Source organism: Marmota marmota, unplaced genomic scaffold, assembly GCF_001458135.2.
Source record: "Marmota marmota marmota unplaced genomic scaffold, marMar, whole genome shotgun sequence".
In the NCBI taxonomy this organism is placed as follows: domain Eukaryota; kingdom Metazoa; phylum Chordata; class Mammalia; order Rodentia; family Sciuridae; genus Marmota; species Marmota marmota.
Window position 1 is genome coordinate 19,341,653 of NW_026000249.1, and position 14,566 is coordinate 19,356,218.

A 14,566-nucleotide genomic window follows, 5' to 3' on the forward strand; every position below is an offset into this window, starting at 1 on the left:
GCTAAGCAGGAAGTGTGAATCAGGCGGTATAGCGATACCAGACTTCAAACTATACTACAGAGCAATAGTAACAAAAACAGCATGGTACTGGTACCAAAACAGGCGGGTGGACCAATGGTACAGAATAGAGGACACAGAAACCAATCCACAAAACTACAACTATCTTATATTTGATAAAGGGGCTAAAAGCATGCAATGGAGGAAGGATAGCACTTCAACAAATGGTGCTGGGAAAAACTGGAAATCCATATGCAACAAAATGAAACTGAATCCCTTTCTCTCGCCATGCACAAAAGTGAATTCAAAATGGATCAAGGAGCTTGATATCAAATCAGAGACACGCCGTCTGATAGAAGAAAAAGTTGGCTACGATCTACATACTGTGGGGTCGGGCTCCAAATTCCTCAATAGGACACCCATAGCACAAAAGTTAATAACTAGAATGAACAAATGGGACTTACTCAAACTAAAAAGTTTTTTCTCAGCAAAAGAAACAATAAGAGAGGTAAATAGGGAGCCTACATCCTGGGAACAAATATTCACTCCTCACACTTCAGATAGAGCCCTAATATCTAGAGTATACAAAGAACTCAAAAAATTAGACAATAAGATAACAAATAACCCAATCAACAAATGGGCCAAGGACCTGAACAGACACTTCTCAGAGGGGGACATACAATCAATCAACAAGTACATGAAAAAATGCTCACCATCTCTAGCAGTCAGAGAAATGCAAATCAAAACCACCCTAAGATACCATCTCACTCCAGTAAGATTGGCAGCCATTATGAAGTCAAACAACAACAAGTGCTGGCGAGGATGTGGGGAAAAGGGTACACTTGTACATTGCTGGTGGGACTGCAAATTGGTGCAGCCAATTTGGAAAGCAGTATGGAGATTTCTTGGAAAGCTGGGAATGGAACCACCATTTGACCCAGCTATTCCCCTTCTCGGTCTATTCCCTAAAGACCTAAAAAGAGCATGCTACAGGGACACTGCTACATCGATGTTCATAGCAGCACAATTCACAATAGCAAGACTGTGGAACCAACCTAGATGCCCTTCAATAGACGAATGGATAAAAAAAATGTGGCATTTATACACAATGGAGTATTACTCTGCATTAAAAAATGACAAAATCATAGAATTTGCAGGGAAATGGATGGCATTAGAACAGATTATGCTAAGTGAAGCTAGCCAATCCCTAAAAAACAAATGCCAAATGTCTTCTTTGATATAAGGAGAGTAACTAAGAACAGAGTTAGGAGGAAGAGCATGAGAAGAAGATTAACATTAAACAGGGGAGAGAGGTGGGAGGGAAAAGGAAAGAGAAGGGAAATTGCATGGAAATGGAAGGAGACCCTCATGGTTATACAAAATTACATACAAGAGGAAGTGAGGGGAAAGGGGGGAAAAACAAGGGGGAGAAATGAATTACAGTAGATGGGGTAGAGAGAGAAGACGGGAGGGGAGGGGATGGGGGATAGTAGAGGATAGGAAAGGCAGCAGAATACAACAGACACTAGTATAGCAATATGTAAATCAATGGATGTGTAACCGATGTGATGCTGCAATCTGAATACGGGGTAAAAATGGGAGTTCATAACCCACTTGAATCAAAGTGTGAAATATGATATGTCAAGAACTATGTAATGTTTTGAACAACCAACAATAAAAATTAAAGGCAAAAAGAAAAGAAATTGCATGGACATCATCTTTTTCTCTTGCTCTTGAGTAAACGGAGGGGAGAAGACTAGACAGTGGAGGGGTGTAAACATGAAACTTGTTATCAGCAACATACATTCGTTTTCAAAAAAGACATATATACATTTCTTACCTCTAATTTTACAACTGATGAAACTTCAACTAAGACACCTTGTGTAGTCTGATGTGCTACAATTCACGATGAAGTGAAGAAAACCTGAAGACACGGTCCTAAAAAATGAAAACTAAAGATTTTAGATTCCAACTATGAACTGTTTAAAAATGAAAGCATGAGCAAGTGATACACTGTACAAATAAAAGGTCATTAAAATGCAAGCAGTCATTTTCCTACATGAAATTTCAGTGAATGAAGTTTATATTTAATCAATGCTAAGATAAAATTATCCTGGCTGCCTGAGCCACCCTGCTTCCCTCTCAGTCACCTCTAATGCCTAAGGCAGAGCTCCAAATGGCAGAGGGCACAATAAAGGTTTGCTGAAATTCTGCCTTTAGAGAAAGCTAGCAAGAGGAGCTTTAGTTATATCCCTGGCAAATCATCAGGGGTCCCTGCAGCTTCCCAAGATATACTAGTCATTAAAATTTAATGAGTTCGATTACAAAACTGTGCTGGAGCCCTTTTTAGGGCCCTAGGTCTTTAAAATTTAAATGACTCCACAATGAGACTGACTTGTCTCTGGTTAAGCACAGGACTTTTTAAATTCCCACACTTCAAGCAAGTACCACACCCTCACTGCAAGCCAGCAGCATTAAAGAAGTTATACCATCTTTTCTTACTGTTATTTTCTCTGCTATCCTATGCCTCAAGAGAATGACAATTGCTCACTCAGGACTGGAAGACTCTCCCATAATTTGGCCCACTAAATCACTAATCTACCACTCAGGAATGACTTTAACTCCCTGAAAAAGGAAAAAAGCTAATTTGTTATAATCATAAATAAACTCATACCATTTTAGTTTACAAAGAGGAAAGCAGTCTTCAGTTTCCCAATTAGGGATTTTAATAGCTCAAGAACTGACTAGATATTTCATGTTAACCAAATAGCCCTAGTGAAAAAGGAAAAAAAAATTCTACCATCTAGAAAAAATTCAGCTAATAATGCCAGAAGTGAGCAAATTAGAATAATCACAACTTTGCAAACTTTAATTAGGTAACTAATTCACTTACTCATAATCAATAAATAATAAGAACACTAAGTGAAAAGTTAAGCTTCATGAAAAGATCAAGCTGTCCACCTGAACCCTCTGATAAATCATGGCAATATTCAAAAAGTGAAATGATCAGACATTACATGCCTCTGGATGAGACATAATATGAAATGACAGCAAGTACTCTTATTTATTCCCCTAAGAAAGTATAATCTGAAAGTAACTAAGCATATAGTTCTAATTGTCAGTCCACATAAAATACAAAGGATAAAGGAACAAGTTAACACACCCCAAGAATGGACATGTGAGCATGAATAAAAGCAGAGAGGGCTGGTATAGTTTACAAGAGAATAAAGAGAGATTTAACTGAGGGAACTTGAATACGGACTGAAGTGTTGTCTATGTTATTAAGGAATTATTATTAGACGCGCTGTATATGATAAGAACACTACAGTTATGTAAAAATGTTTTGTTTTAGAGGCATATTAATTTAGAGGTGAAATTATATCTTAGATATGCTTTAAATTCTCAGCAAAAGTAAAGGAGTAAGGAGATGATGAAACAAGTAGTGAACTGTTGATAACCACAACATCAGAAGTTCAGTGAACTTTTTATTTGTGTATATTTGGAATGCTCACAAAGTTAAAAGTAATGAACTAGAAGACACTATAGTCCTTTAAGGAGAAAAAAAGTAGTATATTCAAAATATTTGCTAGAGATATAAAGCTACTAAGAGGGTTCTTCAGCCAGTCCAGAGGTTAAAAACCTTTAAAATACCAACACTATTTAATTTAAATATTTATTGAAAACTACAGTAAGTGATAAAGCAAGAAGTATGAAGGCCATGCCCGGTCTTGAACCATCTCTTGAGCTGGTGAAGAAGTGCACTTTCTGGAATCCTGATGAGAAAGTTCACAAAGGTAGTGACAGATTCAGTAAAACAAGCTTACTGAACAAAAATAAAACAGACAAAAGAAAAGATGAGAGATTAAACAATAAAAAGAGTGAAGATACAAATGTCCTACATGAGGAAATTCAGTTCTATCAACATTTCAAGGCAGGACAGATTTGTGAGTAGGACAGGGGAAAAATCTGATGAATGAACTTTCAAAACAAAAGAATCCTTAGGGATAAAGGAAATAGTTCTCAAGAAAAAAATGGAGTGATACTAAATTTTAGGAGGAGGCATTCTTATACCCCAAAACATGTAGTAACTGAATATGCTCCAAATTAAATAAGGGCATTTGACGTCACAGGTCTAATGTAAGATAACTAACTCTTTGAGGCTATCATTCAAAGGAGTAGCAAGAATGTTGAAAACAAGAATGTACAGGAGCACAGACTCTATTGCTGGGAAAGGGGTCTGAGGTGGGTCAGCTTTTGGTCCTAAGACTAAGAAGGACAGAGCTAACAAGATTTTGGCTAGGATTTCATCAAGAGTGATTGAAGAAGCAAAAAACAAAGACTTACAGAAGGTATCCAGGAATGAAGTTAGTAAAGAAGTATGACATTAATCATAAAAGACAGAAAATGCATTAGATAAAAAAGAGGCAATTTTGTTGGAACTGGAAAATGGAGGCATATCTGAAGAGAGGAAAGGGAACTATACATGTAGGGATGAAAGAAGACTTGTGACAAAGCAAGCTTTCAAACAGGGCAGAGGTTGACAAATTCAGAGCCAGTGGGACTATGTTCTAGAAATGAGGTGTGGTGGGGGACAGTGAGAATGGGATATGAAGAAATATTCTCCCAATTGTCTCTATCTTTAGGACATGAGTCATGGGGTCATGATACATGGTTTACAGAAAGAAGAAAGCATAGAACGATAAAACTTGGAGTCAGTGAGCGTCTGTAGGCCATTATAGCTGAAATAAAATGTGTAATAATAATAATAGACAAAGAACATACACAATTCGCCAGGTGTGGGACAACAAGAAAGTTACTTAAGCTCTCAGGCCCTGTTTCCTAATCCTTTGCTTAAAACCACACCTAATTATCACATACTTACTTCAGAGGCTCCTATGGGAATTAATTTACATAAAATGAAAAGTTTATAACTGATAATGTACCATATTTATTCATTAGGTTGAGAGCTCTCATACGGCAGCAAATTTAAGAATCTCATCAGAACTGCCTCTTTCTTCTATTTCACAAGGGCAGATATATATTATACCCACATACAAGTATACTAAGAAGTCATAAGGGTAAACAGATAACTAAAAAAATATTCTTTTCAATTAGAGGGGGGAAACTTAGTTGATATTATGCATACTAATTTCAATAGCAATTAAGAGATATTTCATATTATGAGAATCATTTTAGACCACTGTAACTGACATTTCAGTAAATTTACCCATTGGTTAAGGTCTAAAAATTATCCAAGGTTATAGAGGCTCAAAATGTTGCTGACTAATCACAAAATAATGTACTTACATTTATATAAATATACAGAATATGTAGCTTTTAAATAAAAATGTACATAATTACACAAGTAAATAAACTCTTTAAAACAAAGCACATATGGAACTAGGGAACAAGTCTCAGGTCTTAAAAAAGAGCGATAAAGTCACTGCCATTGTAAATAAATTCTGCCCATAAAGAGCCAACAAGAAGCCTCCCTACCTTGGTTATAGAATATGAGGTAATTTGAATCAACCCTCCCATTGAGATAAGTAACAGAGTTGGACAAAATGTAAGTAATGACTTTCTTCAAAGGGTCAAAGAATTAACAGGACAGTGCTTTCAGATTCATTAAAGGACTGAAATTCAAAAAGGTAAGCTCAGCAATCTAAAAGAGGAAGTCAGAGGTTCAAATGTATCTGACAGTTGGGCTCTTGAATGTCCCTCAAAAGTTCGTATGTTGAGGACTTACTTGGTCCCCAGTGCAACAATGTCCAGAGGTGGGTAATATGGGCAGTGAGTGGATCATGAGAGTTCTGAACACACGTGTGGATTAATACACTGACAGCTGAATGGACAACTAGGAAATGGTGGAAACTATAGGCAGATGGGGTGTGGTTGGAGGAAGTAGGTCACTAAGAGTGTGTCACTGGGGATAAAACTTATTCCTTGCTCCCACCCCCAGACTGCCATAGCTGACAGCTTTCCTCTGCCATCCTGTTCCACAGTAATGTTCTGTCTCACCTCAGGCCCAGAGCAATGGAACAGACTGGCAGACTGACAAAGACTGAAACTTCTCAAACTCTGAGTCAAAGTAAATCTTTCCTCCTTTAAGTTGTTCTTGTCAAGTATTTTAGTCACAGCAATGAAAAGCTGCCAACACAGCCAGTCTGACAGACCAGAGGGACAAAGGGGAAAAAGCCCCTTCTCCCATCTTCAGGCTGGAATCCTTGAAGACCTCAGAAATAAGGGTAAACTAAAAATGAATCAGTCCATACACTGAATGTAATATGATCTTGTATGATCTTGAGTCATGTGGCTGACCCAGGAACGGTGTGATTTGATTAAGTAATCCTGGGTTCTCTCAAGCAAATGAAAATACACATACACACACACACACAAACACAAACACACACAATCCTTTATGAAATGTATCATTTCAAATGATTTCTCAAATAAAATTCCATATACAATGCCCAGCATACAATTAGAACACGAGGAGACAAGAGAAGATGACCAAAAGCCAAAGAAACAATAACAAAAACAGAACCACAGGGACTACAAGTATTGGACTTATCAGGCATTGATTTTAAATTACTTACTATGTTGAAGATACTATCAAAACAGAAAAACCTCGGCAACAAACTAGAAACCATAAAAAGTGACAAAATACAGTTGTGTCACTTAATGGCATATGTTTTGAGACATGCACCATTGTGCAAATATTACAGAGGGTACCAAGTAAGATGGCTACAATATCACGAGGCAATATATTCTTAAGGGACCTCCATCTTATGTGTGGTCAATCATTGGTGGAAATGTTATACAGCATATGATTATGGATCTTAAAAGGAACAGAGTAATTGTTACTAAAAAATGTAAAAAATTAAAATTAATTCAAGGAACAGACTTAACAGCTGACACAGTTGAGACAATGAACCAAAAGACAGATTGAAGAAGGGCTCAGAATGACGAGAGAGGGATGTAAGAAACATTAGGATTCAGTGAGATGGTCCCATATCCAAGTTAATTGGAATCCCAGAAGGAAAAGAGAGAATGGAGCAGAAGCAATATTTGCATATATGAAAATTTTCCAAAAATGATGAAAGGCGCCAAACCACAGACTTAACAATCTTAATGAATTCCTAGCTGAAAAATCAAAAAAGGAAAAATTAAATGCATCCTTAAAAGGTAAAAACTACTTTCAAAGACACAACAGGTAGACTGACAGCTTAATTTTCAACAATAAAAATGAAAACTATAAGAGGAGCAAAAAGAAAATAATTGTTGGGCTGGGGTTATAGCTCAGCGGTAGAGTGCTTACCTAGCACGTGCAAGGTCCTGGGTTCAATCCTCAGCACCACGTAAAAATAAATAAAATAAAGATTAAAAAAAAAGAAAAGAATTGTCAATCTAGTATTCCACTGCAGAGAAAATACTCTTCAAGATTGAAACTGAAATACATCTCAAATAAAAACAGAGTTAACATTCAGTGGATACTAAGAAATCAGCACAAAGGAAAACTGACCCAAGATGGGAGTGTCATAAATGCAGAAAGGAATGAAGAACTACAAAGGTATAAATGAGCATGTAAAAAAATCTATGGGACACGGATTTTACAAAAATCTCTTGTGGTGTTTAAAATATATACAGAAATAAATTCCAGGTTAAAAAAAATAGCACGTATGTCAAAAGATAGGTAAATGGAACGGAGGTGTTTTAATGTACTTACTTCAACCAGGAGGAAGGTAAAAGTACCTAAACACCAGACTTTGATAAGTGAGGGATACATGCTCGACTAGTTATTCCAGGGTGATAACTATTAAAAAAGAATAATTATGAAGAAGCAAGAGATGACAATGATGACAATGACGAAGAAGACTGTAATTCTATGGTAATCACACACACAAATGGAATAGAAACAAATATGTGATATCTGAGCCTTAAATAAAGGGAAAAAGCTAATATAAAAATAAATCAATGGAAGAAAAAAGGAAACAGCAGAGTTAGAGGAATAAAAATGTAATGTTCCACTTAGTTCCCAAATACCAGTAATTACATTAAATTTAAATTTAATTTAAATAGATTGAATGTTATAAAAAGAGAATGATTATCACACTGGATTAACAAAAAGAAATCTACAAATGTATATGCTATTTTCAAGAAACCCATCTGAAACATAAGAACACAGAAAGGTTAAAAGTAATAGAAAAGTATGTATCATGCAAACAGCCAAAATAAAGATGGAATAACTATACTAGTTTCAGACAAAATAGATATAAAAAAAAGCATCATTAAAAAGAGTTACTCTAGGGGCTGGGGTTGTGGCTCAGTGGTAGAGTGCTTGCTTAGTATGTGTGAGGCACTGGGTTTGAATCTCAGAACCACATATAAATAAATAAAATAAAAGTTCATCGACAACTAAAATATATATATATATATGTGTGTGTGTGTGTGTGTGTATATATATATATATATATAGATAGATAGATAGATAGATATAGATAGATAAAATACATTCTTTAAAAAGTCACTCCATAATGATAAAAGGTTTAAATTCACCAGAACAAACTAAATTTGCATGCACTTGATAAATGGCCTCCAATTATGTATAAAGCAAAAGTTCAAAAATTACTAGGAGAAATACACATGCATCAGTGTCATGCTGGCAGATTTTAAGATATCACTCTCAGTGAAAGATAGTTGAAAGAATAAACAGACTAAAAAAATTAGTAGAGACCGAGCCACAACACAATTAACATGCTTCATCATTGGGCATACATTGAAGGCTGTATCTAAAAACTGCAGAATATATGCTTTTCAAATGCTTACGTATTTTTTAAAAAATTGATTATTTGCTGAGCCAAAAGTAAGCCTCAAGAAATTTTAAAAGATTAAAATCACTCAAGGGAGTTCTTTAAAGTGTGATAAAGCCACAAACCAATTACAAAAAATACATAGAAAATTCTCTTATTATTAGAAATTAAGAGACACTTCTGAATAACCCATAGATTAAAAATAGGATGGAAATTAGAAATATGAAATAAATAATGAAACGATTACATATCAAAAATCACAAGATGCTGGTAAAGCTACACTTGAAAGTGAAATGTGGTTTTAAATGTGTCAGGAAGGAAATAAGGATGCAAACTAATACCTAACTACCCATCTCCATTAGTTAGGGAGAAGGAAAAAAGAAAAAAAAATCCCTAAAGAACTAAAAGGAAAATGAATATAAAAAGAGATCTTAACAAGATAGAAAAACATGCATATAGAAGAATCAACAATGTTGAAAGTTCTTGGGGAAAACCATTATAACTGCTAAACCTCTAGTGAAATTAATCATTTAAAAGAGAAGGATCTGGGCACAGTGGTGCATGCCTGTAATTCCAGTGGCTCAGGGGACTGAGGCAGGAGGATTCCAAGTTCAAAGCCAGTCCCAGCAACTTAGCAAGACCCTGTCTCAAAATTTTAAAAAAGGAGAGAGGGAAAAAAGATTCATATATCCAGTATTAAGAATTAAAAAGTAACCAAGAGAATGAAAACAAATGGTTAGACAAAAATCTGTACACAAATGTTCACTGCAGTGTTATAAATAATATTCCAAAAGGGAAACAACCCAAATGTCCATCACTGATGAATAAATACAATGTGGTATATGCATACAATGAATACTATTTGGCAATAAAAACAAATGAAGTATTGATACATACTACAACATAGGTGAACCTAGAAAACATTATGCTAAGTCTGGTTGTTTGCATGATACCATTTATATGAAAATTTCAGAATAGGCCAGTCTACAGAAATGAAGAGACTTGTGATTACCTAACGATGATGGGAAGGGGAGAAGATAAGAATGACTATTAACAGGTGCAGAGATTCTTTGGGGGATGATGAAAATATTATAAAATTGACTGTGGTGATAGATGTACAATTTTGAGAAATAATAAAAACTAATAACTGTACACCTTATTTATTTTATTTTTGGTACTGGATATTGAACCCAAAGTCACTCAAACACTGAGCCACATCTCCAGCCTTTTAAAAATATTTTATTTAGAGGCAGGGTCTTGCTGAGTCGCTTAGTGCCTCATAAAGTTTCTGAGCCTAGCTTTGAACTTGTAATCTTCTTGCCTCAGCATCCCAAATGGCTAGTATTACAAGCATACACCACTGCACCTGGCTATAAAATAAATCTTAACATAATCTCTTCCAGAGAACGAAAAAAATAAGTATATTCTTTAATTCATTTTATAAGGCTACCCAAACCTGACAAGGACAGTATAAGAAAACAATACTAAAGGTCAATCTCATTCATGGGCAAAGATCTAAAACTCCAAAACAAAATTAAACAAAAATGTGATATTGACCAAAGTGGGTTTATTTCTAGAATTCGAAGCTGATTTAGTAATAGGAAATCAATCAATGTAATTTAATTTGAGAAACAAAATCATACAGTTATTTTAACATTAGCAAAGCATCTGTTAAAATCCAATATCCATTCATGATGTAAGCTCCTAGCAAAATAAAAACAGAATGAAACTTCCTTAATTTTATAATGTCTGGGGAAAAAATTAAAGCAAACATCATACTAGGTGGAAAAATGCTGGAAATTTTCCTTTGAGAAAGGGAACAAGACAATGGTGCCCACTCATACCACTTCTATTTAATATTACATTGAAGTACTAACCAGCACTATAAGAATAACAATTAGAAGGAATAAAATTTTCTTAACTTGCAGATCAAAAGATTGAATACATAGCAAAAGATTCTAAAGAAGAATATCATAAGTAGTAAAAGTTTAGGACAACTCCTATGTACAATGTCAACATAAAAATATAAACATTTATAACATCAAAAAATATCACATATCTAGGAATAAAACTCTCCGAAGTTGTGAACAACTTCCTGGAGAAAATTGTAAACATTATTGAGAAAAATTAAGAAGGACCTAAACAAATGGAGCAGTGTATCATGTTTAACAAGTATTGAAAACAGCCAGGCATGGTGGCACATGCCTGTAATCCCAGCAGCTCAGGAGGCTGAGGCAGAAGGATAACGAGATCAAAGCCAGCCTCAGCAAAAGCGAGGCGCTGAGCAACTCAGTGAGATCTTGTCTCTAAATAAAATACAAAATAGGGCTGGGGATGTGACTCAGTGGTTGAGTGCTCCTGAGTTCAATACCCAGTATCTCCCCACACATACACACACACACACACACACAAAATAAGTAAAAACAATATTATAAAGATGTTAATTCTCCCTAAATTGGTCTATGGACCAATTTAATTCAAAACCATGGACTGTGGGGTGCAGGGGTAGGGATTGATGGCAAGATGATACTAAAATTTATATAAACGAACAAATGGTCAAGAGTAGCCAAAATGTTGTCAAAAAGGACAACGCCGAAGAACTTGTTATACTGACTATTAAGACTTATTATAGGGGCTAGGGTTGTGGCTCAGAGGTAGAGCACTCACCTAGCACGTGTGAGGCACTGGGTTTGATCCTCAGCACCACATAAAATAAAATAAAGATAAAAAGACTTATTATAAAGCTTTTATAAGTAAGAAAATGTTGTATGAGAACAAGGACAGACAGACCACTGGAACAAAACAGCACAGAAATAAAATCAAATACATGTAGATATTTGATTACTCACAACAGTATGGAAAAGACAGTGCACTGGGACAATTAGCTATCCTTATGGGGGGGAAAACCCCAGTATTGTCCCCCTAACAGGATACATAAAAATCAGTTTCAGGTGCAAAAGCCCAAACCCTAAAACTTTTGGAAGGTGAGAGAATATATCCCTCACCCTGGGACAGGAAAAGATACTTTAAACTGAACCTGATACCTGATTTAAACATAAAGGACATGATTAATTACATTGAAAATGAGAACTTCAGATTATGAAGACACATTAAAAATGAAAAAGCATGCCACACAGTGGGAGAATATATTTGCCACCAGCAAAGGCTCATTTCCAGCTTATAATAAAAAACTCCTATAAATCAACAAAAAAAGGCAAGGAAGAACATGGCACATTTTCTTAAGAAATTATACCCACAATAGTTATTAAGGCATAAACCTCTGTCTGGAAGAGTTAGCTACAAATACTGACACACTCTCTGAGATTTACTGAGTAAAAACTTTTAACTATATATTCACATTTTTAAAAATTTTTCAAATGCTCTTATTTCAGTAGACAAGTTCTCCTGTTCCTTCTCCAATCTGAACACTAAGAGGAATAATTATCATTGAAAAAGTCTTGTTTAAGAAATCTTTATCCACTCTAAGGTCACAAAGACATTTTCTTAAAAACAGCATCCAAACAACATATACAGTGGATATATTCACACAGTGGAATAGTATATAGCAAAAAGAATGAATACAACTACAAGTAATACAGATCTCGAATTCACAATTCTGCACAAAAGAAGTTAGACACAAAAGAGTACAAGTAGCAACTTGATCTTGTAGGTTTTTGTTAAACAGGCCAGTTTTTAAATCTTATAAATTAACTAATAAATGTAAAGTATAAAAGTAGGCAAAACTAATCTAAAAGTGGTCAAGAAAATGGCTGGGGTGGGAAGGGTGGTAAGCAGGATTTCTAAGTTGCTGATGATGTTTACTGTCTTGATCTAGGTGCTGATACAAAAATGTACTTAGTTGGTGAAAATCCTCTGAGTTGTTCACTACTGATAATGTGTACTTTCTTCATATTAAAGTTCAGTAAAAAGTTTTCTTGTTTTTTTTTTTTTTAAGTATGAAGGAGTACATTTTTTCAAATTTATTCAGGGAATAGAACAGCAAAAAAGGTTTCAAAGTCCATTGCTTCAAGTTATAGCACAAAAACCAAATGACAAACACTTTAAAAGCAATATGCTAATTATCAGAAAGCATTTATAGAGGTGTCAAACCAACTAGTAACTCTAATATTTGTAGTATTGTTGATATGGAACTACTTGGATAGGGAAAATTGACTTACAGCTAGATTTAGTGAAGAGTATTGAATAAAGATCTAAGTATGAATAAAGATCTAAGACAAGCAACCTGATCTTGTAGGTTTTTGTTAAATAGGACAGTTTTTAAATTTTATAAATTAACTATAAGATTTAAATTTAAATTTAGATTGACACATCCAGCCAAACCCCCTCATTTTACAAATAAAGAAACCAAGATCCTTTGAAGTTGGATGCTTTGTTCCAGGTCATAAAAAGCTCTGAATAAGTATAAACAATTGAAGTTATTTAATTAAGTTCACCCCCTCCCAATTTTCTAAGTTCTGGGGGATTTCCACCCACCAAGAAAGTTTATTTACTGGCAGTGTCACTCAATACAAGCCATATTCAACTGAAACATTTTCATCCAAACAACTCAAAATGAATTTCTTTGCCACCCATGACTAATAGCCAAAAGTTATTTCTGTGGCAAAAAAGATAAGACTTTCTAAAAGTGAAGTTCATGATGTGCAGCCTAACAGATAACTTTCTGTTACACAAGTGACGACTCTGAAATCAAATTTAAGTCATGAGTGATAATTTAGAATAACAAGGGCACCTACTGCATATGGTAGTCCAGAAAAAGACCCTAAAAAATCAATCATGGGGGCTGGGATTGTGGTTCAGTGGTAGAGCACTTGCCTAGCATGTGTGGGCACTGGGTTCGATTCTTAGCACCACATATAAATAAAGATCCACTGACAACAAAAAAATGTTAAAGAAAAAAGACTTAAAAAAATCAATTATGACCACAAACTGAAATCAAGAATTTTCTAAAAGCTCATATAAACACACAAATGTGCTAAGTCACTGACATTACCTCAATACCAATTTCTTAAATCAATCACAATTATGAGTCCTAAAAAATTAAAAGTCTCCAATTCATCTCAATTCACTTGCATATATAAAAATAAGAAGTATGCTTAACATTTTAAAAATAATGTGTCATTTTGAAACTAAATACATCAAAAGTGAACAGTACGTAAAATAACTCATTTAGTGTTGTGAAAACATAGTTTAAAGTTATAAAAGTGCTTTAGCCTCAACCCAAATCCTACAGGGTTCTTTCCACTATCACAGCACTCCTTTTATTTCAAACCATAAAGTTCAGTACCAATATTAATGACTGTCCTTGTCATCCCTAAAGGAAACACCTGGCCTTTGAGGACCTGAGGAAAACCGAAAAGTAAATCAGAAAATCATTCTATAGTCACAGAAATTTATTCACCAAAGAACTGGAGATTTCAGCCAGGCATGTTGTCTCACACCTATAATCCCAGCTACTGGGGAGGCTGAATCAGGAAGATTGCAAGTTTACTGCCAGAGTAGATGGCAGATTTGGACTATGTCTGCAAATTTACTGTAAGTCAAAAATTATTCCAAAGTAATAAAATGTATTTAAAAAGAAGTGAATAAGCCAGGCATGGTAGCACATGCTCATAATCTTAGCTACTTGGGAGGCTGAGGCAGAAAGATCACAAGCATGAGGCCAGCCTGGGCAACTTAGCAAGACCTTGTCAGAAATTAAACACACACACACACACACACACACACACAAACACACACAC

General features: G+C 35.0%; 1 protein-coding gene across 4 annotated transcripts in view; it reads right to left on the bottom strand.

Moving 5' to 3' along the window:
* The window catches only part of Tab3 (TGF-beta activated kinase 1 (MAP3K7) binding protein 3), a 37,362-nt gene extending 35,293 nt beyond the window's left edge, over positions 1-2,069 (bottom strand). For 2 of the 4 annotated variants that reach the window (XR_007344726.1, XR_007344727.1), the window contains exon 1: positions 1,838-2,069. The gene's annotated coding sequence lies outside the window, so the exon portion shown is untranslated. The remainder of the gene's footprint in view (positions 1-1,837) is intronic. The other 2 variants (XM_015488102.2, XM_015488101.2) reach the window with 1 other exon arrangement.
* Between the last annotated feature and the right edge of the window lie 12,497 nt (positions 2,070-14,566).